Here is a 12,001-nt window from a genome sequence, read left to right on the forward strand (position 1 = left end):
AGACTTTAATGGAGTTCACATGTTCCCTAGAACATTTCCCCTGTTCGAGATGTTCTGGTGCGAACCGAACAGGGGGGTGTTCGGCTCATCACTACTGAAGAAATGAGAGTTATGGTTGAATAGACAGACCCATAGTGCAAATGTAACATTTCCTCTGGTCAATACAGGGTATACAGGTTCAGGAGCTGAGCTGGTAATTAGGTTTATACTTGGTTGTCCACCTCCAGCTGAAGCCAAAATTAGTCTTGCAGAGGGAGTGTCTGTCCAGTAAACTGATGAGCAGGAGACCCCTAGGTGGGATTACAGGAGGAAGAACTCTTAGAGGGGAATTTATTAAAACTAGAGTAGCCAGAATCTGCGGCAGCTGTGTATGGCAATCAATCAGCTTCTATATTTTATCTTCAAAGCTTAACTAAACAAGCTGAAGATAGAGGCTGATTGGTTTCCATCCACAGCTGATTCAGATTCTGTTTGATCCCGTTTTGATAAATTCGCCCTTAACCACTTGCCGAACGCTCTATAGCCGAATGATGGCTTCAGTGCGGCTGGCTAGATTTGGGAGGCCATCATATGACAGCCTCCCATGATTGCACCCACTACACACCTGCTGTAGGGTGTGGGCAGTGCACTCTGTGATCACAGTGTCTGGGCAACACTGCTGATCACAGATTGAGGTAAAGAGCCAATCAGCGGTTCTTTACCATGTGATCAGCTGTGAAACAGATGTAACAGAGAAACAGATGTAAACAGAAGCTGTTTATCGGCACTCTTTTCCTTGAGTTGACAGCATAACGAGAGGAGAAGAGAGCTTAGAACCGGCTTCTGTAAAAGGGACATGTACACTGAAAATCGAGGCATTGATTATCAGTGTCCTGATTATAAGTCAAGTCCCACCAGTGCTGCCAATCTGTGCCCACCAGTGCTGCCAATCTGTTCCCACCAATGCTGCCAATCTGTGCCCACCAGTGTCTCCTTATCAGTGTCACCTATCAGTGCCGCCGATCAGTGCAGCCTCATCAGTGCCCATCAGCGCTTTGTCATCAGTGCATCAGTGCAGCCTCTCAGTGCCCATCAGTGCAGCTTCATCAGCACACATCAGTGAAGGAGAACAATTACCTGTTTGCAAAATTTAATAACAAATTATGAAAGGTTTTTTTTTTTTTGTCAAATTTTTTTTTGTTTATTTAGCAAAAAAATAAAAAAAACAGTGGTGAATAAATAAAAGCACAAGAAAGCTCTATTTGTGTGAAAATAATTATAAAAAATGTGTTTGGGCAAAGTGTTGTATGACCGCACGATTGTCATTCATAGTGTGTCTGGCTGAAAGCTGAAAATTGGCCCAGGAAGGGGGTAAAAGTTCCCAGTATGCAAGTGGTTAATGTCATATTATCGGCTTTCCCTGATGACTGTGATTATTTAGGAAATAATAAATTTACTCTTACATCTTTATCTTTTTGGTCTGGTGAAATAAATCCATCACTAAAATCTTCTTATAGATCTCTTGTAGAAAGTTCTGTTTGTTGCTCTCCAAAAAACAGTAAAACATTTTCTAAGGTTTTCTTCTATCCATTTAGATATTAAGAGTTCCACATTATTTATACAGACGGCTTTCTTTCTTCCTAGATTAGTTATGGAGCCAGAGACACTTTACTGAGTGATAGAAAGATGTATCCAAACTTTTTCCGGACAGTTCCGGATGATGAGATGCAATATGTGGCCATAGCAAAGTTACTGGAAAGGATGAAGTGGAACTGGGTCGGGATCCTTACATCTGATGATGAATACGGAGAGAGGGAGATCCGACAACTCAGCAAACATTTATCTAATCATGGAATATGTATTGAATTCAAGATTCTGGTGTCTATAAAGAATTATAATACAATTCCTCCAGAGCTGCAAACCTCAACTACGGAAGTTCTTATTATTTGTGGCTCAGTTAGTATGATTTATTACAAGTTTTTGTATAATAATCTCCCTTATTTCACGGAGAAAACATTTATTCTACCAGATTCTTGGTCAATGAGTGATGTTTTTTTTGATTTCAGTAACTGCAGCTTGGTGTTTACGTACCCATTTCTCTACATAAAGGGATTGTTGGAATATTTTGATACTTTTAAACCATCCAACCACCTAAATGACCCCCTGATGGAGGATATTCTCATAACTGAATTTAGATGCTTTGCAAAAAACCAAATGAAAAATGTCCTTATTCCACTCACAACTGGATATTCTCTTATGAACTGCAGTTTGGGGACACATTCACTTAGTTTATATTTTCCTGATGAGAAAGTATCCTATAGAGTTTTTATCTCAGTCTACATTATGGCTCGAGCATTACATGACATGGATTTCTCTTTTAAAATAAATAACAAAAAAGCTGAATTAAATCCACACACACTAAAGTATAAGGTGAGAGGGTTCAATGAAAGGTTACTCTTTTTGTACTCGGTTAGTTAAGTGTTGAAACACAATGTGCCCAGACACGTTCTTCAGCCACATGAACATCACCCCCAATTTAGGTTCATGTTTAGTTTAGAGGCCGCCCCACAATAAATCCCTGACATTGGGAGATTTAACCCTTTTCACTTACAGAGCTGTTTTACCATTCTCTGCCAGTCTTTGTATGACCCTGCTTGTCTCTGACCATGCTTCTGGATTCTGACTTTGTACCTTGCTGACAAAACTTGATGCTGACTCAGCCTGCCTGACTACACTTTACCTCAACCCTCAGCCAAAGTTCCAACCTGGACTGAACCTCTCAAGGTACCTTTCACCACAAATGGGCCACAATAACAGTGGACCCAGCTAAGAAGGTTAAGGCTATCACGCATCAGGGACAGTTAATTGGTGCTCAGGAAATGCACCTTTCTTCTCTGGATACTGAGCTGGAGGAATTGACTGCTATGATTAAAACCTTGTTGTTCTGAACATTTGCCGCTTGCATTTCTGCAATAACCCTGAGACATTTAGCACCACTGCAGCCATATTAACCCTTTATAATATCTTTCTTAAAGTGGAAAGCCTTGGTATGGGTCTCTCCTTACCTGGAGCACAGTGATGCTTTGCTGCAGGATGCAGACAAGTCCCTGCCTTTGCTTCAGACTGTTTTGACGAACTGACAATCTCTGAAGTGTGACAGAACTGACCCACAATGTGCTTGTGTGCTTCCTTCAGTATACTGCTTCCTCCAGTCTTGAACATAGATATCAGATATTATAGCTGCCCTACATACAAGACTAGCTGACAAATAGCTTGTATGAGATATGGAACCGTTTATTGAACAAACTCACACAGAAGAGTTATTCAATTGTCAATAACTTTTCCTCTAGAGGGCAGAGGAGTGCACACAGAGAGCCAGAGAGCATGCAGGGGAGACACTGAGTGAGTGTGGTGTGGGAGAGCAGAGTGTCGGCTGTGCAGTGAATCCAGGACCATGTCCCCACTGGCGGGTGACAAGGAGAGGCAGGGGAGGAGACGACAGGCATGGGCCCAGGCTGAGGACCGGGCACTGACAGCAGGCAGGTGCGAGAGAGACAGCTGGAAACATAGAATGTGTCGGCAGATAAGAACCATTTGGCCCATCTAGTCTGCCCAATATATCTGAATCCTATGAATAGTCCCTGGCCCTATCTTATATGAAGGATAGCCTTATGCCTATCCCATGCATGCTTAAACGCCTTCACTGTATTTGCAGCTACCATTTCTGCAGGAAGGTTATTCCATGCATCCACTACTCTCTCAGTAAAGTAATACTTCCTCATATTACTTTTAAACCTTTGTCCCTCTAATTTAAAACTGTGTCCTCTTGTGGTAGTTTTTCTTCTTTTAAATATGCTCTCCTCCTTTACCGAGTTGATTCCTTTTATGTATTTAAAAGTTTCTATCATATCCCCTCTGTCTCTTCTTTCTTCCAAGCTATGCATGTTAAGGTCCTTTAACCTTTCCTGGTAAGTTTTTTCCTGCAATCCATGTACTAGTTTAGTAGCTCTTCTCTGAACTCTCTCCAGAGTATCTATATCCTGGAGATATGGCCTCCAGTACTGCGCACAATACTCCAAGTGAGGTCTCACCAGTGTTCTGTACAGCGGCATAAGCACTTCTCTCTTTCTACTGCTTATACCTCTCCCTATACATCCAAGCATTCTGCTGGCATTTCCTGCTGCTCTATTACATTGTCTTCCCACCTTTAAGTCTTCTGAAATAATTACTCCTAAACCCTTTTCCTCAGATACAGAGGTCAGGACTGTGTCAAATATTCTATATTCTGCCCTTGGGTTTTTACGCCCCATGTGCATTATCTTGCACTTATCCACATTAAATTTCAGTTGCCAGAGTTCTGACCATTCTTCTAGTTTTCCTAAATCCTTTTCCATTTGGCGTTTCCCTCCAGGAACATCAACCCTGTTACATATCTTTGTGTCATCAGAAAAAAGACAAACCTTACCATCGAGGCCTTTTTCAATATCACTTATGAAGATATTAAACAAAATTGGTCCCAGTACAGATCCCTGAGGTACCCCACTGGTAACATGACCTTGTTCTGAATGTTCTCCATTGACTACAACCCTCTGTTGTCTGTCACTCAGCCACTGCCTAATCCACTCAACAATATGGGAGTCCATGCTCAATGACTGCAGTTTATTGATAAGTCTTCTATGTGGGACAGTGTCAAAAGCCTTACTAAAATCTAGATATGCAATGTCTACTGCACCTCCACCGTCTATTATTTTAGTCACCCAGTCAAAAAAATCTATAAGATTTGTTTGACATGATCTCCCTGAAGTAAACCCATGTTGTTTTTCATCTTGCAATCCATGGGATTTAAGATGTTCCACAATCCTATCCTTTAATAGGGTTTCCATTAATTTGCCTACTATTGATGTCAGACTCACTGGTCTATAGTTTCTCGATTCCTCCCTACTACCTTTCTTGTGAATGGGCACGACATTTGCCAATTTCCAATCTTCCGGGACGACTCCTGTTACTAATGATTGGTTAAACTAATGATTGGTTAAATAAATCTGTTAATGGTTTTGCCAGCTCACCACTAAGCTCTTTTAAAAATTTTGGGTGTATCTCATCAGGACCCTGTGACTTATTTGTCTTCACTTTAGACAGCAATCTTAGAACGTCTTCCTCTGTAAAGACACATGCATCAAACGATTCATTAGTCATCCTTTCAAGTGGAGGTCCTTCTCCTTCTTTTTCTTCTGTAAAAACTGAACAGAAGTATTCATTAAGGCAGTCGGCTAGCCCTTTATTCTCTTCTACATACCTTCCGTCCTTTGTTTTTATTTAGTTATTCCTTGTTTTATTTTCCTTTTTTTATTTATATATCTGAAGAATGTCTTATCCCCCTTTTTCATAGACTGAGCTAGTTTTTCTTCTGCCTGCGCTTTAGAAGTTCTCTTCTGCCTAATCTTGTAGATTTCCTTATCTTCATTGCTCTGGGTTTTTTTATAATTACAAAATGCTAGCTTTTTATTTTTAATGATTTGGGCCACTTCTGCTGAGTACCACAGTGGTCTCTTCCTTTTTTTGCTTTTACTGACAAGTCTAATGCAATTTTCTGTTGCCTTCAATAATGCACCTTTTAAGTAGTCCCATTTCTCCTGAACTCCATGTAATCCGTTCCAGTCTGATAAGGACTCATTTATGACTAATTTCATTTTTGAAAAGTCTGTTTTTCAAAAATCTAAAACTTTTGTTTTTGTGTGGTGTGACTCTTTCACAGTTCTTATATTAAACCACACTGACTGGTGATCACTAGATCCCAAGGTTTCGCCTACAATGACATCATATACCGAATCCCCATTTGTGAATACCAAATCCAAAATGGCCTCCCTCCGGGTTGGCTCCTCAACCACTTGTTGCAGAGACAACCCCAGTAGGGAATTTAGAATATCTGTACTCCTGGTAGAACTTGCTATTTTGGTTTTCCAGTTTATATCTGGAAGATTAAAATCTCCCATAATGATAACTTCTCCTTTCATTGTCATTTTAGCTATTTCTTCAACTAGTAGATCATCTAGTTCTTTAACTTGACCAGGTGGTCTATATATCACACCTTCACGAGTTACTGCATGATTAGCAAACTGCAACGTAACCCAAACTGACTCTATGTTGGCCTCACCAACTTGTATTAGGTTAGATTTAATGCTATCTTTCACATACAGGGCCACTCCTCCTCCTTTCTTGCCTTCTCTGTCTCTTCTGTATAAAGAGTACCCTGTTGTGGTTATGTCCCAGTCATTTCTTTCATTAAACCATGTTTAATGAAAGCTGGACTTTGATTGGACAGCAGATCGGCTCTTGAGAGCGAATCGGTAACGAATAGGGGAGACAGCAAGTGCCAGGCTGATCAGCTGACCTAGAAATCCCACAGGTACCTGACAGGGGAGATGCAATAGCGGGATTGAATGTAAGAGGCAGCGGGGGGGGGCCCCGGGGCTGACAGGTAGACAGGGAAGTGGTAGACACAGTTCAGGAAAGAGAGAGGCTGACAGGGGGAGGCTTCAGGAGCTGACAAGCAGTTCAGGGGCAGAAACATAGGAGGACTTGGAGTTCCTTAGTACCTGGGAGTATCCTAGTGACTGGGAGTACCTTTTTGGTTGGGGGTACCTTAGTACCTGGGTGGTACCTGAGAGTTGCGAGCACCTGAGTGGAGGGACTGTGTAGAGTTGTATATTACTGTGTAACTGTGTGTGACTGAGGAGTAACTGTGTGCTGAGAAATTAGAGTCAGGAAGCTAGTAAACAGCTAATCGGACAGAGTTAAATTCCCAATCCCCATTAGATTAGTGGATATGCAACTTGGTGTCCATCTTGTGGCATGTATGCATTCCTCGATCAGGCGATCAAGGGTGAATACAGCTGCAAAAAATGTAAGAACGTTGCTTCCCTGGAAGCTCAGGTGCTGAATCTAGGGAAGCAACTGGCAACACTGAGAATAATCTCCATACTTAAAGAGAGCTATGGAAGGTACCTGGCTGGTGCCGGCAGGGGCCAGCACAAAGGCGGATGAAGATACAAGGGTGCAGGCACCAGAGCAGAGTAGTTGGGTGACAGTTAGGAAGGGTAGAGGGGAAAGAGTCAAGGGAGGCTGTCCTGGGCTGGAACATACCAATAAATACACCCTGTTGTGTGATGTTGGGGAAACCAGTCAGGGACCAGCATTGCTGGAGCAGAGCGATGTCCTTAGCTGCCAGGGTAAGAACTCCTCCAGTTAGGGTGGGAGCTAAGCTAAGGGTAAGGAAAGACAGGTTCTGGTGGTAGAGGACTCAATTATTAGGACAGAGAGGGCAATCTGTGAAAGACTGTAAGCGCCAAACTGTTTGTTGTTTACCGGGAGCTAGGGTTCGACACATCATGGATCTGGTGGACAGATTATTGGGTGGGGCTGAGGAGGACCCAGCAGTCATGGTACATGTGGGTACCAAAGACAAAGTTAGAGGAAGATGGAGAGTCCTAAAAAATGATTTCAGAGACTTAGGAGCTAAATTAAGGAGTAGGACCTCCAAAATAGTATTCTCAGTAAGACTACCTGTATCTCGAGCCACGCCAGCGAGGCAGCTGGAGATTAGGGAAGTTAACAAGTGGCTGAGGAGCTGGTGTAGTAAGGAGGGGTTCAGGTTCCTTGGGAACTGGGCCGACTTCTATGTCAGCTACTAGCTCTTTAGTAGGGATGGACTGCACCTAAATAGGGAGGGTGCAGCTGTACTGGGAGAGATAGCCGAAAAGTTAGAGGGGCCTTTAAACTAGGTGATGGGGGAGGGTCCAGATGTAGAATTAGCCAGTGGGGAGCAAGGTTCAGCGGGCACTATTGGGGGCATTAGCGATAGGGTGACTGGAGATCCAAAACCCATGCTAGGCAGGCTGACAAATCGAAAGTGCATTCTCATAGTAACATCTAAGGATAAAGTATGCAACCGGACAAAATTACGAGGCTTGCATACCAATGCTAGAAGTCCGGCTATCAAGATGGGAGAATTGGATCTACTAATGTATGAGGAGGATTTTGAGTTTGTGGGAATTTCGGAGACTTGGTTTGAAAAAAGTGATGAGCCAAACATCCCCCTGTTCGGTTTGCACCAGAACACAGCGAACAGGGGAAAAGTTTTTTTCAAACAAACTCCATAGAAGTCTATGGGACTCGAACTTCAAAAATCAAAAGTCCTCATTTTAAAGTCTTAAATGCAAGTTATTGCCCAACTAAAGTGTATGGGGGTGCGGGTACTGACCTGAGAAACATGTAGCAATGCAAAACATTTTATTAAAAATGATCGTTTTTAAATGAGCAGTGATTTACTGATTTTAATGAGCCTCAAAGTAAAACTATAAAAATGAAAAATTCCTTTTAATATCGTGCATGAGGGGTCCCCTGAATGTGACTGTAAAGTAGCGCATCTGCACAATGTATGCAGCCTGCTGCAGCAATACTGAAATTTCCGACAATTTCATATAAAAAATATACATACAAAATTTCAAATCGCATGTACTTGTCATACAGGTGCAGAAAAATTGGGCCTTTGGCATTGGTGGTGCCTGAACACCGTAACCCCTCACAGTTACTCTTACTGGGTGCAGGAACGGGCTATGCTGGTAAAAATCCAATGAAATGGCATGTACTTGTCATACAGGTGCAGAAAAATTGGGCCTTTGGTGTTGGTGGTGCCTGAGCACCGTAACCCCTCACAGTTACTCTTGATGGGTGCAGGAATGGGACCTGCTGGTAAGAATTTCATACAAATTTTAAATGGCATGTACTTGTCATACAGTTGCAAAAAATAGGGCCTGAACACCGTAACCAACCCCTCACAGTTACTCTTGCTGGGCACAGGGCACAGGAACAGGGCCTGCTGTTAAAAATGACATATGGTATTTAAATTGTATGCACCTTTCATACAGTGCAGAAAAAATAGGCCTCTGCTGTCGGGGGTGACCTAAATCAAAAACATTGTTGGAAGCTAGAAGAATCAAGGTTGAGGAATAGGATAGGCAGCCTATGCAGTATTCAGGGAATGGCAGACCCCTAGCAAATTCAACCAGTTACATCAGCATCAGGGGCTTGATAGCTGCTGTTGATCCAGGACTGATTCATTTTGATAAAAGTCAGCTGGTCAACAGAGTCTGTGGACAGACGCACTCTTTTGTCAATCACAAAACCTACAGCAGAACTGAATGTCCATTCAGAAAGCACACTGGAAGCAGGACAGGCCAGTAGCTCCACTGCATATTGAGCAAGTTCTGGCCAGTGGTCCATCCTCAAGAACCAGTAACCCAGTGGATGCTCACTTGGAAAGGTCTCCAAGTCTGCTCTTGCCTCTAGATAATCATGCACCATATGATGGAGACGCTGCCAATAGTTTCTTAAACCTAGCAGCCCTGGGTGCTTCTGGGGCCTAAATAACTGTTTAAAGGCATCGGTCAGCTGGCCGCCTTCCCCACCGCTCCTCCTTTGGCTGAGCGATGCCTCAGCAACATGTCCAGAGAATGTTAACCTCTCAGTGTCTGGAAAGGTGTTACACAAATTTTTCCTCAAGGCCTCCACAATGTGTTTCATCCTCTGCTCCCTCTGCAACGGCAGGATGAGCTCTGCAACGTTACCCTTGTAACGTGGATCAAGAAGGGTTTCCAACCAGTAATTATCCCTCTCCTTGATAGCACAAACCCTCTGGTCCTTTCGCAGGCTTTGCAGAATCAGGGAGCCCATGAAACGTAAGTTGGAAGAGGCATGAGATTCTGAGTCCTCTGGGTCACTAAGGATGACATTGTCAACAGGAGCAACCTCTCCCCAACCACTTACAACTCCTGGGGTTTCTGGGGAATCCAAACCATCCCTTGAAGACTGCTGTATCCTATCCTCTTCCTCTACATGCATGCTGCCGAAATCCTCATCCTCCTCCTCCTCTTCCTCCTGTGTGTTTTGTGCCCCTGCAGAAATGATATCTGCATAAAGGGGGCCTTGTGAGGAAAGGAAGTCCTCCTCTTCCTGCCGCTGTGTGCTCCAGCAGGTAGACTAGCAGGATAGTGTCACTGATGCATGCATCGTCCCGGCTCACCATCCGAGTGGCCTCCTCAAATGGTGACAGGACGATGCATGCATCCTTAATCGAAAGCCACTGGAGTGGCGGAAAAAAGCCAATCTCCCCTGACTATCTGTAGTGATCTCTATTCACACAGGTATGTGACCCCTATAGATAAAACCACAACTGAGCAAAGGTTACTGTGGCTGATATCTGCAGTGATGTGTATTCCCACAGCTATGTGACCCCTATAGAAAAAAACCACAACTGAGGGCAAAGGTTACTGTGGCTGATATATGTAGTAATCTCTATTCACACAGGTATGTGACCCCTATAGATACATCTTCAACTGAGCAAAGGTTACTGTGGCTGATACCTATTGTGATCTCTATTCACACAGGTATGTGACCCCTATAGATAAATCCACAACTGAGCAAAGGTTACTGTGGCTGATATCTGTAGTGATCTCTATTCACACAGGTATGTGACCCCTATAGATAAATCCACAACTGAGCAAAGGTTACAGTGGCTGATATCTGTAGTGATCTCTATTCCCACAGCTATGTAACCCCTATAGATAAACCCACAACTGAGCAAAGGTTACAGTGGCTGATATCTGTAGTGATCTCTATTCACACAGGTATGTGACCCCTATAGAAAAATCTTCAACTGAGCAAAGGTTACTGTGGCTGATACCTGTGGTGATCTCTATTCCCACAGCTATGTAACCCCTATAGATAAATCCACAATTGAGCAAAGGTTACTGTGGCTGATATCTGCAGTGATGTCTATTCCCACAGCTATGTGACCGCTATAGAAAAAAAACACAACTGAGCAAAGATTACTGTGGCTGATATCTGCAGTGATGCCTATAAAGATATTAGAATGTTGCAGAAACTGACAGATGAACAATACTGGTACTGGTATCTGATGTAAAGAAATGAATCTATTCCTCACACAGGATCCTTGGCCCTCCCTACACTGTCTGATATGATGTAAATAAACCAATCTATCCCTACCTCACATAGGAACCTCACCCTCCCTTCACTGCTTCAAATGTCTCTCTAAACTGTCTGATTTAACCACTTCCATACCGAGTCATGTAATATGACGTCGGCAAAGTGGTTGTAAGGATCCGGGCCGCCGTCATATGATGTCGGCCCGTTCTAGCAGCCAGTGCGCGCCCCCGGCGGCGCACAGCGCAGCGATCAGGGATGAGGCTCGTCCCTTGGACATAGCCCATCCCTGATCAAGGTAAACAGCCAATAGAAATTAGCTGTTTACCACGTGATCGGCTGTGTCAATCACAGCCGATCACATGAGCGGCTCCAGCACGAGCCGCTCGTTCTCTCTGCAATGCGCGCCCCCGGGGGCGCGCAGAGCAGCGATCGGGGACAAGGCTCGTCCCTCGGACAGAGTCGATCCCCGATCTAGGTAAAGAGCCAATGAAATTGGCTCTTTACCATGTGACCGGCTGTGTCCAATCACAGCCGGTCACAAATGTCAACAGAGAACACGGTAACTAGCTGTCACCGTGTTCTCCTCCTCACACACTGATCCTGTGTGAGGAGGAGATTGTGGTAACAGCTAGTTACCGATTACAGTGCACGCTAAACACACTGATTGCCCCCCCCCCAATAAAGAGCACCTGTCACTAGCCCATCAAAGTACCCGTGTACCTGTCACCAGGCCATCAGGTACTCAGATGACAGGTACTCGGGTACTCTGATGACAGGTACTCGGATACTCTGATGACGGGTACTCGGGTACTCTGATGACGGATACTCGGGTACTCTGATGATGGGTACTTGGGTACTCTGATGACGGGTACTCTGATGACGGGTACTCGGGTACTCTGATGACGGGTAATCGGGTACTCTGATGACAGGTACTCAGGTACTCTGATGACGGGTACTCGGGTACTCTGATGACGGGTACTCTGATGACGGGTACTCGGGTACTCTGATGACAGGTACT

The sequence above is a fragment of the Pelophylax lessonae genome, assembly GCF_965119305.1.
Source record: "Pelophylax lessonae genome assembly, chromosome: 1".
In the NCBI taxonomy this organism is placed as follows: Eukaryota; Metazoa; Chordata; class Amphibia; order Anura; family Ranidae; genus Pelophylax; species Pelophylax lessonae.